Genomic DNA, 16274 nt, shown 5'->3' on the forward strand with positions numbered 1-16274 from the left:
GAATGATGCATAGTGTCTACAGTGACTGAATGGTACAGCAAGGCACCTTTGACATTAATAACCAGGAGGCCACTGGTGCCCTTGGTATTAGTGATGAGTCAGTGGAAAGGTGGGAGTGGGGGCTGGATAAGAGTGGGATAAACAGGAGGCAAGGAATGGACAACTATTTATCTAACACTCTTCCAGAAGTCCAGACTTGAAGGGAAGCAGAAATCTGGAATAGTCATGGGGGATGTAGGGAATAAAGGAAAATCCATTTGAGAAGAGATGAATCAGTACTTCTAACTTTTGGTCCAGTCTAGTTTATAATGAGACTACTAAATAAAATGATTGCCAGGCAAGAATAGAGAAAAAGGGACCTCACCTATTTAACTGTTGGCAGGGTTGTGTTTTTTTCTGATGAATCAGTATTCAGTGAAAGAACAATATCTTAATGAGTGTGCAGCATAAACTCTCAAGAACTATGAAGAACAATAAAGGGTTTCTTTCCCTAGACAGAACTCTCAAGAACAATAAAGGGTTTCCCTAGACACTGTTTAAATGTTTGGGTTGTTTTCTCTTGCTATTTAATACATTAACAGTAGTTCTGATACACCTTACAGAGTGATTCCCCAGAGCTGATCCACGAGGGCATAAAGCCTGCATGGTTGCTACACAATGTACCCGTAGTTCAAGAGATTTCCACATTTACCCTGCTGTGATTAGAATTCACTCTGTCTTGTGTAGGAATGAAACTACTTTGCACATAATAAGCCGATATATTTTCTTTTCTCCTTAAGCATCCTCCTTCCCTCCCCACCCTTCCTGAATCACAGCTCCAGGAAAGAAAAAGGACAGGACTCCCTGAGGGAGAAGGTCCTCATTAGCAGGGCAGAAATCTTGAAAAACAGAGATTTGAAGAGAGGAAGGGATTTCTCCAAATTCCTTTAGCTTCTTTGAACACAGATAGCCTAAGGGGCTGGAGTCTTACCCTACACCCAGGGATAACAGGACTCAGGGTGTGCCCTGGAGGAAGAGGAGAGTGTCCCTTTCAACCCTGAGAACTGTGGGGAAAAGAAGGGAGAGAGAAGAGAGCAGGAGGTGATATTTGTATGTACCTCTGTCACTTCTACTCTCTGGGCCCAAATCTGGAAAGTTCCCATATCATGTACATCTGAGAGGGAAAAGGAAATGTCCTGTGTGCCCCAGTGATAAAAAGTGGTGGTATTGAGGGGGCTGGTGGAAGCCCAAGAACAAGACAAAAAGGCTCCCTCAGGCCAATTGGCTTGGACCATGGACTCAAGAGGTGGTTACCAATCAATCACCCTGGATGGCCAGCAGCCATTAATCTGTGGAGAAGTCTAGTCCAGCCACTTCACAGCAGACACCTGTGAGGATATAGAAGGAAGCCTTGAAAGTCTGAGCCTGCTGACTCCTCTTCTCCCACTTGGAAGGCACTCTGAGTTCTGAAATAGACTGAGCCACCATTTTGAAGAACTAGAAGTCAGAAGGACATATTTGAAAAGCTGGACGTTATGCAAAGAGACTGAGTTGTACAAGAAGCTTTTAAATCCGGTTCTATAGGGAAGTGGAATTGTGAAGCAACTCTAAGGAAATGGTGTTTTCTTTCATAGTTAGAAAGGCTTGGGCAGCTTTCCTTTCTGTCATTCGATGTGTGGCTCCTCCACCTCCAGGGAGAGTGGTTTTGGGGAAGTGTTTCCGCTGTGACTCACATGACACCCTTTCCTGGGCAGACAGCTCAGGGGCTGTGGTAGGCAGTGCCAGACAACTCCAAGTCAATTGAAAGGGAATGGGTCTCCTGGGAGTTTGCTAACCTGATTGCAGGTTTCCTGGACACCGTGTCCCCTCCAAACCCAACACCTGCTGTGACAGAGCTGTTTGTGACGAGGTGAATAACAAACAGTTTTGCCAAGGTTGGGTCACAGGGGAACAAAAAGCACACTTGCGCAGGTGCGGCCAGTCTCCCGGTTTCTCTTATAATTTTCTCTACCAAACAGAACTCTTGTCTAAAGCTTTGACAAGATTTTTAGTCAAAGCCTTTAAAGTCACATTTGTAAAAGAAATGTTTACTATCTCATGGCTGAAAAGTATGCTCAATTCTGCTGAGCTATAACCTGAAATTTGTGGTTTTTCTGAAAGGTGTATTTCATCTGTAACTGCTCAGAGTATCTTTCTATTAAGATCAGCTATAAAATAAAATATTCGTATCAGAAAAATTAATGAGACTGGCTCTTGACAGCCACTTTTCTGAAGATATTTCAGTAGATTTATCCTGTACATCTATTCATAAGTGAATGTATGCCCCCGCAAGGGCACAGAGTCAGCAAAGTTTTCCTTGTGACCTGCACATCTCTCCATCCTGATATGACTGCCAGATGTGGGCTCTGAAATCGTTGTTTCCTTTTCTTTAAACCTGGTGCCTAAATATATTATTTGGTGTGTTGGTCAGAGTTTTCTCATAAATCATTTACACTTCTATGTATTCCTCAGTATTTAAGTCCTCCTGATAAACTAAAACGTGAAAAAAGCTACTATGTGTGATTTTACAGGACCCAAGATGCCAAGTGAAGGTACCTAGGGAGGCCACCAGCTGCACTGCACTTGCCATTGTTTTGACCAGGATTTTGGTCTTTAGGGAGCATTCCATATAAAGATTAAAGCCAATTTAGTTGGAAAGCCTCGAGACTAAATATTGAGAACTATTTTATCACCTAGATTTCTAATCTTGGAATTGTAGCACTCACTCACTTATCAAAGTAGAATAGACAATAGGTTTTCTTTTTAAAATATTTTTTCTCTTGAAATTGGAGAGCAATGGATTTGAAAGTAGCTCCCCATCCTCATCCATCCGTGGTAAGTATATATACATACATATTACATATAAAATACATATACAAGTACATATATACATATATATTATATATCAAATATATCAACATAAGATAATATAGAAATATAAAATATATAATTATTAAATATGTAAGCATATTTAAAAGCCAGATTCACTCATAGTTTTGGTCCATATCTCTAATTTAAAGAAACCCATATTGGTACATAACAGCTTATAGGCAGTAAAATTGTATCGCACCCCTGAATGAGAGCGTCTTGTCCTCTTTGAAATTTGTACCACGTGCATTACCTATCAAATGTGTTAATCCGTAGATATTTTTTTCAAACTACGCATCCCTCTACCATGTCCCAGGGAACACAGTCCTAAGTGAGCCCGCCTCATTGTCTTGTTGCGCAGCCACCTCCACACTAGCTATCCAGGTATAATGCCCACCATTTTAGAGATCCAGTTCCCTTTGATCCCAGGTCACAGGCTTCCCTTGTGTGTTGTGCAGATGTCAGGTACATGTAATTTCTGCTTTTTTGCATTGTTCGTTCCAGTCTACTTTCCTTTGTGTTCCTGCCTTTACCCATTTTCAGCTGCGATTAATGTATACACTATTAAAGGGAGGAGAAAGTTTATTAATTGAAAAATTGATTATGTAACCTTGAGGGTTTTGTTTTCATTACCTCCAGTGTCCAGGAAGGGCGTTATCCTTTCTGACTTAACAGGGGATTTTTCCACTGGACTCCTGACAACATCTTGTGTTCAGGCTACAGTGCGTTCTCTGCTAGCTTCCTTATTCATGCAAAAACGTGTTGAGCCATGGGCAAATTGAATTTACATTCATCCAAAGATGGGGTAAACCCCACTGCTAACCCTGAGAAACCTAAGGTAGATAATTTTAGAAAAATTACAGGGGCGTCTGGGTGGCTGAGTCAGTTAAGTGTCCGACTTCAGCTCAGGTCACGATGTCGGGCTCTGTGCTGACAGCTCAGAGCCTGGAGCCTGCTTTGAATTCTGTGTCTCCCTCTCTCTCTCTGCCCCTCCTCTCTCTCTATCTCTCTTAAAAAGAAAGAAACATTTTAAAAAAACAAAAAAGAAAAATTACACAGAATAAGAAATACATACAATAAGAAATGCAAAGCACTTTGAAATAAGCTGGGCTGACATCTTCATTTAGCAGATATGAAAAGAGGCCCAGAGAGGTCCACTCACAGATAGTGGTAGGACCAGGCCAGACATCTAGTCTCCAGTGTCCTATTTTGTCCTCCCAACCTCACTCCCAGCTACTCTCTTCTCCCAGCCCTATTCCATTTTAGTGAATTACAATGCAACACAAAAAAAGAAATAAGACCTATACAGGCCTGAATATTAAAAATTATCTGCTGATTACAAAACAATAAAAAATTTATATACTAAAAAAAAGGGTCTCATTATGCACTGGACACAATTAAAATTTTTTGAAGTTTATTCATTTTTGAGAGAGAGAGAGAGACAGAGTGTGAGCAGGGGAGGGCAGAGAGAGAGGGAGACACAGAATTCAAAGCAGGCTCCAGGCTCTGAGTTGTCAGCACAAAGCCCAATGCAGGGCTTGAACTCAGGAACTGTGAGATCATGACCTGAACCGAAGTCGGTTGCTTAACCGACTGAGCCACCCAGGTGCCCCTGTCCTGGATGCAATTTAAATTTTAAAAGGCAACAAATTTTTCTCTATAGTAGAAATAACCTCTCTCTCATTCATATATAGATAATATATAGCATATAATTATATATAATAATATAAAACAACAGAAACTTTAAAATATGGAACACATTTATATAACCTATGTATATTATTTTGTTAATGTTTACTTATTTATTTTGAGAGAGAGAGAGAGAGCATGAGTGGGGAAGAGGTAGAGGGATGGGGGGAGAGACAGAGAGAGAGAGAGAGAGAGAGAGAGAATCCCAAGCAGGCTCTGCACTGACAGTGCCCAAACTCATCAACTGTGAGATCACGACCAGAGATAAAATCAAGAGTTGGTTGCTTAACCCGCCGAGCTACCAAGCACCCGTTCCTATGTGTATTCTTAAAGAGTCTTGTGCACTTCAAGGGACAGATTCTTAGAAGTGGCATGTAAATGGTTTCTCCCAGAATGATAGTTAAGGGGGAGAAAAGAGTCAAAGAATGCAAAACAAGTGTTAATAGTGTATAGGAGATCAATATATCATTAGAATGTAGAAGGCAAACAGAAAAGAGGTAACTGATTTTGGAGAAAAGAAAGGCAAAAAGTAAGTGACCAGAGCACAGGCCCCCAACTGAGAGGGGCACCAGAAAGAGAAAACTGAAGGAAACAAATTATCAAAGAAATCTGATAAGAAACGTTTTCACAACTGAAGAACATTAGTTACCAGACAGAAGAGCCAAACTGATTGCCCAGCAACATGAGAGAAAGGGTCCACAGTAAGGCCCAAAGCAGGGAAATTTTGGAATACTAAGAAGAAAGATAAATGTCCAAGTATTTCCAGAAAGGAAACTTCCAGTCACAAATTGACAGTCGGATGGGATCAAGATTTCCTACAGAAAATCTAGAAGTCAAATCTTCAAAATTATGAAATGATTTAATGGAGGATTGTTATATCTGAACTACTAGGCAAGAAAGTAGAACTCAAAAATATGTCTGGATGTGCAGAATACCATACCTTCTACATGTTTTTCTAAAATGGAAAACAAACTCGGTGTCTACGTGTATGTGCATAGATATGAATATAAGTAAGAATAATATATAGGAAGTTCTAGACTTTTACACATCAAACTTTTACTTTATTTTTAATGCTTATTTAAATGCTTATTATCTTTTTAAAAGTTTCTTAAATGTTTATTTTTGAGAGAGAGACAGAGCATGAACGGGTTAGGGGCAGAGAGAGAGGGAGACACAGAATCCAAAGCAGGCTCCAGGCTCTGAGCCATCAGCACAGAGCCCAACACGACGCTCGAACTCACAAACCATGAGATCATGACCTGAGCCTAAGTTGGACACCTAACCAACTGAGCCACCCAGGCGCCCCCACATCAAACTTTTAAACCGTGGTTAAGTTGAAGGAGGCGGCTGGGATTGGCGAGGTGGTCAAGGGATGCTTTGCAGCTAACTATATTGTGTGTTGACATGTGTTTCTAGAAATAATGTATTTGTATATGATCTGGGTGATCAAAAAATATTCCAAATTTTAATGTTAAAGACTTTATTACTGCTACAAGTTAGTTTCAAATGGGAGATGGTTCGAAATCGAGGCTTTTCTCTAACTGTTCATCTGGATCCACTTGTTTCAAGTGCCCTCTTTCTTTCTATTTCTGGTTTTAAAAAGTCCAATTTAGCCTAAAAGAAGCTGTTATGATTCGTTGATATCACTGCATTTCTGTTAATTAGCCCTTCAAACTTGATTGGTTTTTAGTAGAATTACAGTGATTCTGAAGCAATCCTAAAGTCACCTGTTCCTCAGCCATATAGAAACCCACATCTGTTGCTGATGATCTAAGCTCTGAAAACATCAAAAAGCAAACTGTAGAGACCTGAGTTTCCAATAAAAACTCTGTATAACTTTCAAAATATGTTTAAATTCATCAGCGAATGGGAAAGAAATTAAGGAATGCTCAAAGCACAAAGCCCAAGTGAAAGCAGGTACCCAGAGAGGCAGAGAGAGAAGTAAAGCTGTTTTTCACCTTGAAAGTATCTGTCAAGTTGACATTGAACTTACTTTTTTTTTTCATGATGTGTGGGTAGTGGACAAACAGGAAATGTAGACAAAGTGAGGAGTCTAATAAGAGCCCCAGTACATAAACTTGGGATTTCAGAGGACTACACAACACCACAGTATTCATGAATAAAAAATAAACTCATCATTTCAAAGAACTGCAAGAAAATCGTTGGTCTCAAAGCTTAGTGTTTTGAGGAGGAAAATTTCTCCCTTAGAATTCATGATCACAAGCTATCCCTCATGTGGGTTTAAACTTCAATTCACACCACCTAACACACTCAGGATTTCGTTTAAATATGTCTCATCCTAGAAATCTTTGGGGCTCCTGGTGTAATCAATCTATTTGTCTCTAAAGGAGCCCGTCCTCAAACCAGACCTTATGCCATTACTACAGTTAAATTTCCAAGAAATATCAGCTCATCAAAGCAATTACAATGAATACAAAGAAAGTCCATGAATGAGAACCTGCAGAAACAAAAGACAGCAGAATGAGCACTATAAAACTTTATATTTTGGAATTATGAGAACAGAATGTTAAACAAGTGCTTTTAGAATTGATAATATGCTTCAAAAGCAATTGACTAAAAAGGGGGATGAAGTACATTTGAAACCAAACTAACTTTTTATGAATGAAAACACAATTACATTTAAAATTCCAGATTCCAGCAATAGAGAGAGACTTAGGAGATTTTGAAAGAGACCTATAATATTACTCAGTAGGAGTAATACTGAGGAGAGTGTCAGAGATGAAAAATATGGTAGAGAGATTAAGAGCCAGGATGGATAACATGAGAAGAAGAGGTGAGCGACAATGAGGACGGGAGAATATGAGAAGGGGTTGTATTTCAGAGTGGATGAAAGGTACAAATTCATAGATTCAGTAATCCCAAACAAGATACATTTTAAACAATTCCATATCTATATGCATCATATTGCAGTTTCAGAAGACCAAGGACAAAGCGAATATCTTAAAAACAGCTAAGGAGAAATTATTTTTAGAGAAATGACAATTAAATGCAAAATTGGCTTCTTAGCAGTAGCAATGGAAGCAAGAAGCCAGTGGGCTAGTATCCAATGTGCTGAAAGAGAAGTTCTGCCAGTCTAGAGTTTATCACTTAAAAGTGACAGCACTAAAGGCATTTTTAGTCCAACCCACACGACAGAAGATGAGGGGTAGGGGTGAGGGGGCAGGAAGGGCTGAGTGATTGCTGTTAGCAGACCTTCATTAAAGGAAATCATAAACCTTTATGCTAGTCAGAGGAAGAATCAATCCAGATGGACAGTCTGAACAAAGACCAAAGAAAATTGTAAATAGGTAGATAATTCTACATGAACATTGATTATATAAAATGATAGTAATGTCTTATGGGATTAGATTAGAACTGACATATAAAACAATTCTATACCATTCAAGAAGAGGTCATTGGTATTAAAATATCCTACATCCTTGTGTTGTTCAGCAAGAGTGTAAAGATATTGATATACACTTGCTTGATTGTGATAAATATTGAAATGTCTAGTATTACAAGAATATAAAACTTCATATGTTTGAGAGAAAAAAAAATATGAGGTTGGAAAAAGTAATCCAAAAGAAAGCAAGAAAAAAAGTACAAGCAAACTTGAAGTAAGAGGTAGAAACTTCCAGTTATAAAATAAATAAGTCCCAGGGATGAAAAGTACAGCATAGAGAATATAGTCAATAAGATTGTAAAAAAAAAAAAAAAAATACAACATAAGATTTAAAAAAATGAATCCATTAGTATCAACTATTGATACTAATGTCAACATATGTCAGAGGGCTGGCCTCCCAGTTGTCAGGAGCAGTGTTCTAAAATGGTCAGAGTAAAATCAAGACCTGAGCAATTTGGAGGCCTATTTACCAAAGAGGTAGGAGTGGGATTCTGGGCATTTCTCTTAACTATAGAGTTATAGCAATGCCTATAGGCAGCGTGCAGATTGAAGGATGAGATCAGTGGTAAGAAGAGTATTAGGATACAAATCCAATTATTGTAGCAAAGTCAGAGTCTCCACCAGAAAGCAAATAAAAGGCAGCTACACATGAGCTGGATAAATTTCCTAAACAACAGTCTTGCATCTCCCTGAACACTTCTCAGAAATGGCATTGCAATCCCCTATTGGGAAAACACTTCTGAATTCCAAGACTAATTAAAAGAATGATAGTTCTACCTTTGATCTGTTGCGATAAAATTAGTATGTGAACTGGGGAGAACAGAGATGATATTATTTCCTAAAACAACATTATATTAGCTTCCTAATCAATTAATATATACTTTATCCAGTTTTATATCATATTGAAATATTAATATTTGATTTGACATGTCTGTGGCCAGTTTCAAACAAGGCCATTTTAAACCAGTTATGTCTTGGTGTTAGGGGCAAAGGCCCTAACTGCGTCTTTGCTTCTATGGGATGCTCTGATTCAGTTCTTATCCTTTGGGTTCATACCTTGTTTCAACAGAGAACAGGCTCAAACCAGGAAGGCTTTTTACACAGGGATGCATTTGGTCTCTACCACCTCTTAGATAGTTCAGAAGGCCCTTGAAGATTTTACACATTCAAAATATCCTGGAATACTTCCGACCAAGTCATAAGGTCATCACCATTATATGCTAGTGACATTTTGTTCACTTTGACATTTTGCCTCAGTGTTCATTCCTGGTTCTTAACGGCTTTGTCAGCACCTCACTGAGTTGGCAATGACACCCACCACACTCCTTATCACCCAGCCTTGGAGAATCAGTTTAGCATCGTATCCCTTTGTTTGTTGCACCTGATGCATCCTGCATTCAGACTGTTCATGCTGCATGTACAGTAATCAAACTGCATTTTTTAACTCAAAGGCTCAATACTTTTATTTAGTATTAAACCACAGATTGTTGGACCTGTAAGTAGGTCACACCTTGTATGGAATGACCCAGCTCTGTCCTTTGCCATCTGGCTACATGAATCAATGTCAGATGGATGCAAATATATCTCTGAGAAGAGACCCTGGAAAACAGCGTTGATATACCAGCCACCAACCCCAGGACAGTTACCTGTCCCAGAAAAATGTCTTCAAGGTAAATCCAAAGGCATCACAGCACAAGTTTAAATATGATTTCACTGTCTATTATTTTCATTGGATGCTAGAGTCTGAATAGATTCTGTCTTTGCTTCATTTATCTTACTTTTATTACATGCCCAGAAATTCAGAGGGATTCAGGGACAGCATGAAGTGGATATGGAAGAGCATGCGATAAAAACTATATGTAGCCTCAAGGGCAAATAAATAATCATACTGAGACAATGAGGTTGTCTGGCTATTTTTCCAGTAACCAACTGGCTGCTTGATTATCACAAAGCCACTGGAATTAATGTGTCTTCAGGGTTTTGGACTTCAGAGCTTTAAAGGTACGATAAGGATTGGGATTAATTATTATAATTATAAATGTTATTTATTTAGAGGTAGCTTTGTTTGCACAGCTAACGCAGCTGACAATAGTGCACGCAGAATAGAAAGATAAAAATCAATAGAGAATAAATGGGGAAAATGAGATGTGGGGGAAATAAAAACAGAAATGTAACATGGAGACAGGAAGGAGTAAGTTAGTAAACCACACACAACACACACCCCATAATAGCATGTATATTAGTTGGTGTTGAGCCACGGAGTCTGTAAGTCAAAACCAGCTGTAGAGAGGAAATATCCCTGGAGTAGCTTGGGCTTGCATAGAAGGTTGGCATCTTATACTTCCCGTCCCCAGATGCTTCCATATATTTATACTATCCCCATATCCTTGTTGTACATTTCTCCATTCAAACATTTCTTAAATTCATGTAATGTGTCTGTACCATACCAGGTTCTGGCGAAAGCATTGTTTATAAAAGTAGACACAGTCCCTGCTCTAGCAGAACTAATGGAGAAGTGAGAGAGGTAGGCAGAAAACAAATGATCACATAAAGGAATGTGTAGCTACAAACTGACATACCTTCTCTGAAGGAAAGGATGATGTTTCCAGGAAAATTTATTACAGAAAAATCTAGACTAGTCTGGATGGGGTAGGTATCAAAGGGTAAAAGATCAGGTAGGACTTCTTAGAACAAGTAATATTTGAATTGGGTGCTGAAGCTGAGTAGAAACTAAGTAAGTAAATGATGTGGGGTCCAGTGGAGTGAGGAAGAGTATATAGATGAAGGGAAATCTTTGTAGAGAGAAAAAATAGTACATGCAAAGGATGTGTGGTAGGAGGGACCATTATGTGTTCAAGGGACTGAAAGGCCATGGTAGAGAGTGCACACAAAGCAAAGAAGAAAATATAAAATGGGGAAAGAAAGGTGGACAGAAGTGAAACCCACAAAAAGCAAAGAAGAAAATATAAAATGGGGAAAGAAAGGTGGACAGAAGTGAAACCCACACATTAGCAATTTTGGTTTTTATCCTAACAAGTCTTAAGCCTGGGTGGAGGTAGTGATATGACCAGATTTAAGTTTTGAAAAAATCCTATTGATTGAAGAGAACAAATTAAAGGATAAAAAGGGCAAGCAGGATGTAAAAGATTAGGGCTATTCTATTAGTGCAGTCAAGAGACATTAGCCGTGTGGATTGGTTTGTAACAACGGAGAAAAAGAGAGGTAGAAGGATGCAAGAAGTAGGATTTGGTGCTAGGTCAGTGGTAGGTGGAGGGAAAGAGTCAGAATTACCTGGATTTGAAGTTTGTGCAACTGGGTGGTTATTGTCACCCATCACTGGCCCAGGGAATTTCAGAAGACAGCCAAACTGTAAAAGATGGAAGGAGCCATGAGGGCAGAATTGGACATGGCATGACTCAAATGCCTTAGAGGCATCTAAGAGAGAAGTCATGCAGATGGTGAGGTATACCAATTTAGAATGAAGAGACAAGTTCACTGGAAAGTAAAGATTTGTGAATCAGATGTAAATACAGGTATAGGTATAAAGGTGGAAGGGAGACATGAGCATGAATGAGGTTCCCAAGGAACAGAATATAGCAAGAGAAAGAAAAGACCTCAGATGGAGCCTTGGAGCACTTTCAAGGAGCATCTTGGCCTGAGGTTATTCTGAACACAGCATTAGAATTGTAGGGGCAAGAATTTTTTTTTTTTTTTCACCACAAACTTCTACTTCTTCCCTATTATTTTGCTTTGTTTTGTTTTACCAAGGATAGACAACCATCCCCATTTCTTGCTTTAGAATTTCCTTAGGTAACTCTAGATTACCTCTGCCAGTAATGATAGACGTTTCACCATAAATGGTCTTAATCAAGATGAAGAATACTTTTTAATTGGGTTAGATTTTAATGAACAGGACTTTATATGTGTGCTGAATGATGCTTGTTACCAAAACTGTTTAAGCGTTAGTGATTTTATGCGTTTGTCTTTTACTAGTCAATTACTTTGGCCTTGACCTGTGGGATTAGCATGAGGTACTGGCCATAGATGGTCTGAGATTTTATTTGAGATGGCTGGGGGTTCACGCACAGTCATTTACTTAGAAATGACCACCTCATTTATTTTAGAACATGACATCCTTGGGTCAGTCTTGCAAGCTCATTATTGTAAGCTATGTTTAACAGAAGTATAGGATTTTGAAACGAATAATTGAGGAAACTAGTAGAAAAGTTTAAGTTCATATTATACAGTAGTTTTCATTGTCTAATATTGGGTTTTCATAGTAGATATTGAATAAGAGGATACTATCCTTATTGATAGGCATAGTTTTCCTTCCACAATTTTTTTAAAAATTTGTTTTAATGTTTATTTATTCCTGAGAGAGAGAGAGAGAGAGAGAGAGAGAATGAATGGGGGAGGAGCAGAGTGAGAAAGGGACACAGAATCTGAAGCAGGCTCCAGGCTTTGAGCTGTCAACACGGAGCCCGATGCAGGGCTCAAACTCAGGAGCCGTGATATCATGACCTGAGCCAAAGTCGGATGCTTAACAAACTGAGCCACCCAGGCGCCCCATCTTTCCACAATTTTTGTTTTGCTGAATTTGGTAGTGATGACATTTCAGTGAAGAGCTGCATTTCATGCATGTGTGAGCATGTATTTGCACATGCTGTGTGTGTTTGCCCATATTTCTTATGTAATTAAAACCAAGACATCAACTATGATTTTTTCAGAAGGAACAGTAACTGTATAACTTAAGCAGTAAGTAGAAGAATCTATTTGTTTCTTTATTTTTTTTAACGTAGGCAAAAGGCAAGAACGTGTTTTTCAAATTAATATGAAAGATAATTATGGAGCTGCACTGTCTAACACAGTAGCCACTAGCCACAAGTGGCAATTAGAATTAAAATAATCAAATAATCTTAAAAATGAAGTGTTTGTGTCACAGCAGCCACATTTCAATAGTGCTGTGTAGCTGGTGTCTACAGTGTTGAACAGTGCCAGTATGTAACTTTTGCACCGTCCCAGAAAGTTCAACTGAAAGGTCTCTGACTAAAGTAGGAATCAAATCCAGGCTACTGCCAGTTTTGCATAGCCTGATGAACTAAGAATGACTTTTACATTTTAAAGTGATTGAAAAACATGGGGCGCCTGAGTGGCTGAGTCAGTTAAGTGTCTGACTCCAGGTCAGGTCATGATCTCATGGTTCATGAGTTCAAGCACTGCATTGGGCTCTGTGCTGACAGCTCAGAGCCTGGAATCTGCTTTGGATTCTGTGTCACCCTCTCTCTCTTCCCCTCCCCTGCTCACGCTCTGTCTCCCTCTGTCTCTCAATCATAAATAAATGTTAAAAAAAAAATTTAATGATTGAAAAACAATCAAAGGAAGAATGATATTTTAGAACGTAAGAAAATCATCCAAAATTCCAAATTTAGGGTTTCTAAATAAAGTTTTATTCAACACAGCCATGCCCATTCCTTTTTGTATTGTCTGTGACTGTTGTCTCACTGCAGCTGCCAGAATGAGTAGCTGTAACAGACCCGATAGTCTGCAAAGTCTAAAATGTTTACTCTCCGACTCTTTACAGAAAAGTTTGCTAATGCTTGAGCTAAAGGAGGGAACGTAGCAGTGTCACAAATCACTTTGAAAGAGACCATTCTGTGTGGTTTTGGAAAAGGAAATCAGAGGAAGGAATAGTGTCCTCAGAGCTCATGCCCTGATTTGCTTGCTGGAGGATACCCTACATGTTAGGATTTGATGGTGGACTGGGGTAAGGGCTCCAGAAATGCTGGAGGTAGCTTTTAACATGAATCCAAAGGGCTTCATCAAAACCTCCGCTTTCTCAGAGTCTTTCTGTAATTCTTTAAAGATACTGTCGAAAGCTCATTTCTGTCTAGAACCCGCTATCCTCCCCATTGTCAAAACACAAATTAAGTTCTCTCAAAGGCTTGACAGCATGAAACAAGGAAATTCACTTACCCTCCTGACGGCATTGCCAATTATCTTCTTAACCTTCTCTTAGGCGGAATGGCTGAAACAATGAAAAATTATTTTGAGTGGGACCTGAGCCAAGCCAGCATCAATCTGTTCTCATTATTATCATGTCTCCCCATCTCTTGAGAATGGGCTCACTATTAAGAATATGCCACCTCTTATTGGGCCAGGATTAAATACATGCAAGATCTTCGTGGAGCCATTCCCTGCCAGAATGCCACAAGGCTATTGAGAATTTCTGCAGGAACAGGATTGCATCTTTTGTACCTGTGTATTGACTGGTGCTGTGACAAAGTACCTTAGGAAGCTCAGCCAACACCCATTGGATAATGTTGTTGTACAAGATTGTATCTGGGGGGAAAAAAACCCTCAGGAAATGCATTGCTTGTTTAAATCTCTTAAGTCCTCAGCATTAGCCTTAAGCCTAAGTGACTTCAAAGGAGTAAATCATCAGGAAAATCTGTGACCCAAGGGAATGTCGGCCAACAAAATGCTGTCCAGGTTTTCTTGGGCATGGCTAAATTCAGGCACAAATGCAAATCCCCACCTCAGGAGTGTGCACCCTTGACCTCCCAGTGGCAGTTCCAATCACTGGGTGCTAGGGGGTTTTTCAGGTTAATACCATGATATGATAGAACGAACATGAACTCATATATTTCCAGTCTGTAAGACTTCTGAGCCTGGTTCCTATCCACCTACTTTGGTTTGTACTGTCTTTCTTTATATCCTGGGGCAAATAGATATTTTTAGAATGTTCTGTAGGCAGATTTGAGGACATCTGATCAACATAGAATTCCATGTTGATGTATGCCTGGAAGGAGTCATTGGACCAGTAATTCCATAGTAAAGGGAGCTAAAATTCAGCCTTTTTGACATTTAGTTTTCTTGCTGACATGCATCTGATTTATTTAATTTAATTTAATATTAATGAATGGAAAGGGTAGAGCAAACTGGGAACATATAAACCATTTGGTTTTTAAACGAAACCAAAAAAAAAAAAAAAAGATTCTTGGAGTAAAATTTTGCGTTACTGAATGGGATTTGAAATTATGATGGAGATCCCTGAAGCATATAGCAGCAGTTTGGGGAGCAAAAGGTATTTTTTCACCACATAGAGGATCCAATTCCAGATAGATGGTCTTGTCAGAAAATATCATGAAGCCCATCTGTCTTTGATAATTGCTTCAAATTGTCTACATATATAATCCAAAGTCTCTGTTTTAAATGTTTATACTGTCAGTGGTCTTTGATTTGTAACCACTGGACCAAGAAATGATATTAGCTCCATCATGCATCATTTCTAGAGGATGTAAGGAAGGGGACCATTGGAGAAAATGAAGGAAGTCTTATCAGAGAAAGAGATGGGTAAAAAGAAAAAGAAAAAAAAAAAAAACAGAGAGAAAAGAAAGGGAGGAAGGAAGGAAGGAAGAGAGATGAGGCTGAGAAAGAAAATAGGGCCAGAACTGGCAGACCCTTCCAAGAGGCAATAAGGGCTTAGAGCTTTATTCATAGGACAATAGCAGTCATTCTCAATGCACAGTCCAATTTCTGTTTTAGTAGAATTACTCTGTGATGTGGGGACTGAGTTGGAAAGGGGAATGAGGAAAACAGAAGACTACTCCATAAAATAGTGATATTCTGCATTTATGTCCTTGAGAAGAAAGCACAGGTAAGGATCACCCAATGCATGTTTGATAGATAAAAATATTCCCTATCAAATGGTTCAGGATGATAGAGGAAACAGGACCACTAACCCATCACATGCATTTTTTTAAATTATGTATCAGATCAAGTACCCTGTCTAAATGCAACTAACTTTATAGTTGTTTTTTTAAAGAAATATTTGAACCTCACGAGAAACTCTTGAATGTGTGTCTGCATGTATTAATTGTAATCAAATCTACTTAAAGACTGACATATAGGCAGAGCATATATTGTAGCCCAGATCTCACAGGGATAACCCCAGACACAGCCTTTAGAAGCAATGCTGTTTTCCATAGGTAGAACCCTCCACTACATTCAGAGCATATAATATATACTCATGTTCAGAGAAACCTGGAAGGGGAGATGAAAGTAACCCTGCTTTTTCTCTGGCCCACACAACTATCTGCCACATGATGGACAGTCATATCATATTTCATTAGAATGTTGACCACAGGTTCAATGGTGACCTTTCTGTCTCTCGATATTCATTTAAAATTTCCCTGCTTTTGTTTCTAGCTGGATGATTTGCCCTTGGCCTCCAGTGCCTTAGGATCATCACTATGATGTTCTCATCATTATAAAAGAGTGGGGTCATATTAATGCC

The 16274-nt window shown here is 39.0% G+C and overlaps 1 protein-coding gene and 1 long non-coding RNA gene across 7 annotated transcripts in view; one reads left to right on the top strand and one right to left on the bottom strand.

Annotated features, from left to right (window-relative positions):
* The window catches only part of LOC109274723 (uncharacterized), a 92366-nt gene extending 78044 nt beyond the window's left edge, over positions 1 to 14322 (bottom strand). For 3 of the 4 annotated variants that reach the window (XR_008417777.1, XR_008417775.1, XR_002083801.2), the window contains exons 1-2: positions 13952 to 14042; positions 11270 to 11345 (exon numbers count right to left, since the gene is read on the bottom strand). This is a non-coding gene — a long non-coding RNA (uncharacterized LOC109274723). Of the gene's footprint in view, positions 1 to 11269; positions 11346 to 13951; positions 14043 to 14233 lie in introns of those variants that run through there. The other variant, XR_008417776.1, reaches the window with a different exon arrangement.
* PLCB1 (phospholipase C beta 1) overlaps positions 1 to 16274 on the top strand; it is a 696728-nt gene that overhangs the window by 631897 nt on the left and 48557 nt on the right. The gene's annotated exons all lie outside the window — the stretch shown is intronic.

Source organism: Panthera pardus, unplaced genomic scaffold (genome assembly GCF_024362965.1).
Source record: "Panthera pardus isolate Hobbes unplaced genomic scaffold, ASM2436296v1 HiC_scaffold_25, whole genome shotgun sequence".
NCBI classification, from domain to species: domain Eukaryota; kingdom Metazoa; phylum Chordata; class Mammalia; order Carnivora; family Felidae; genus Panthera; species Panthera pardus.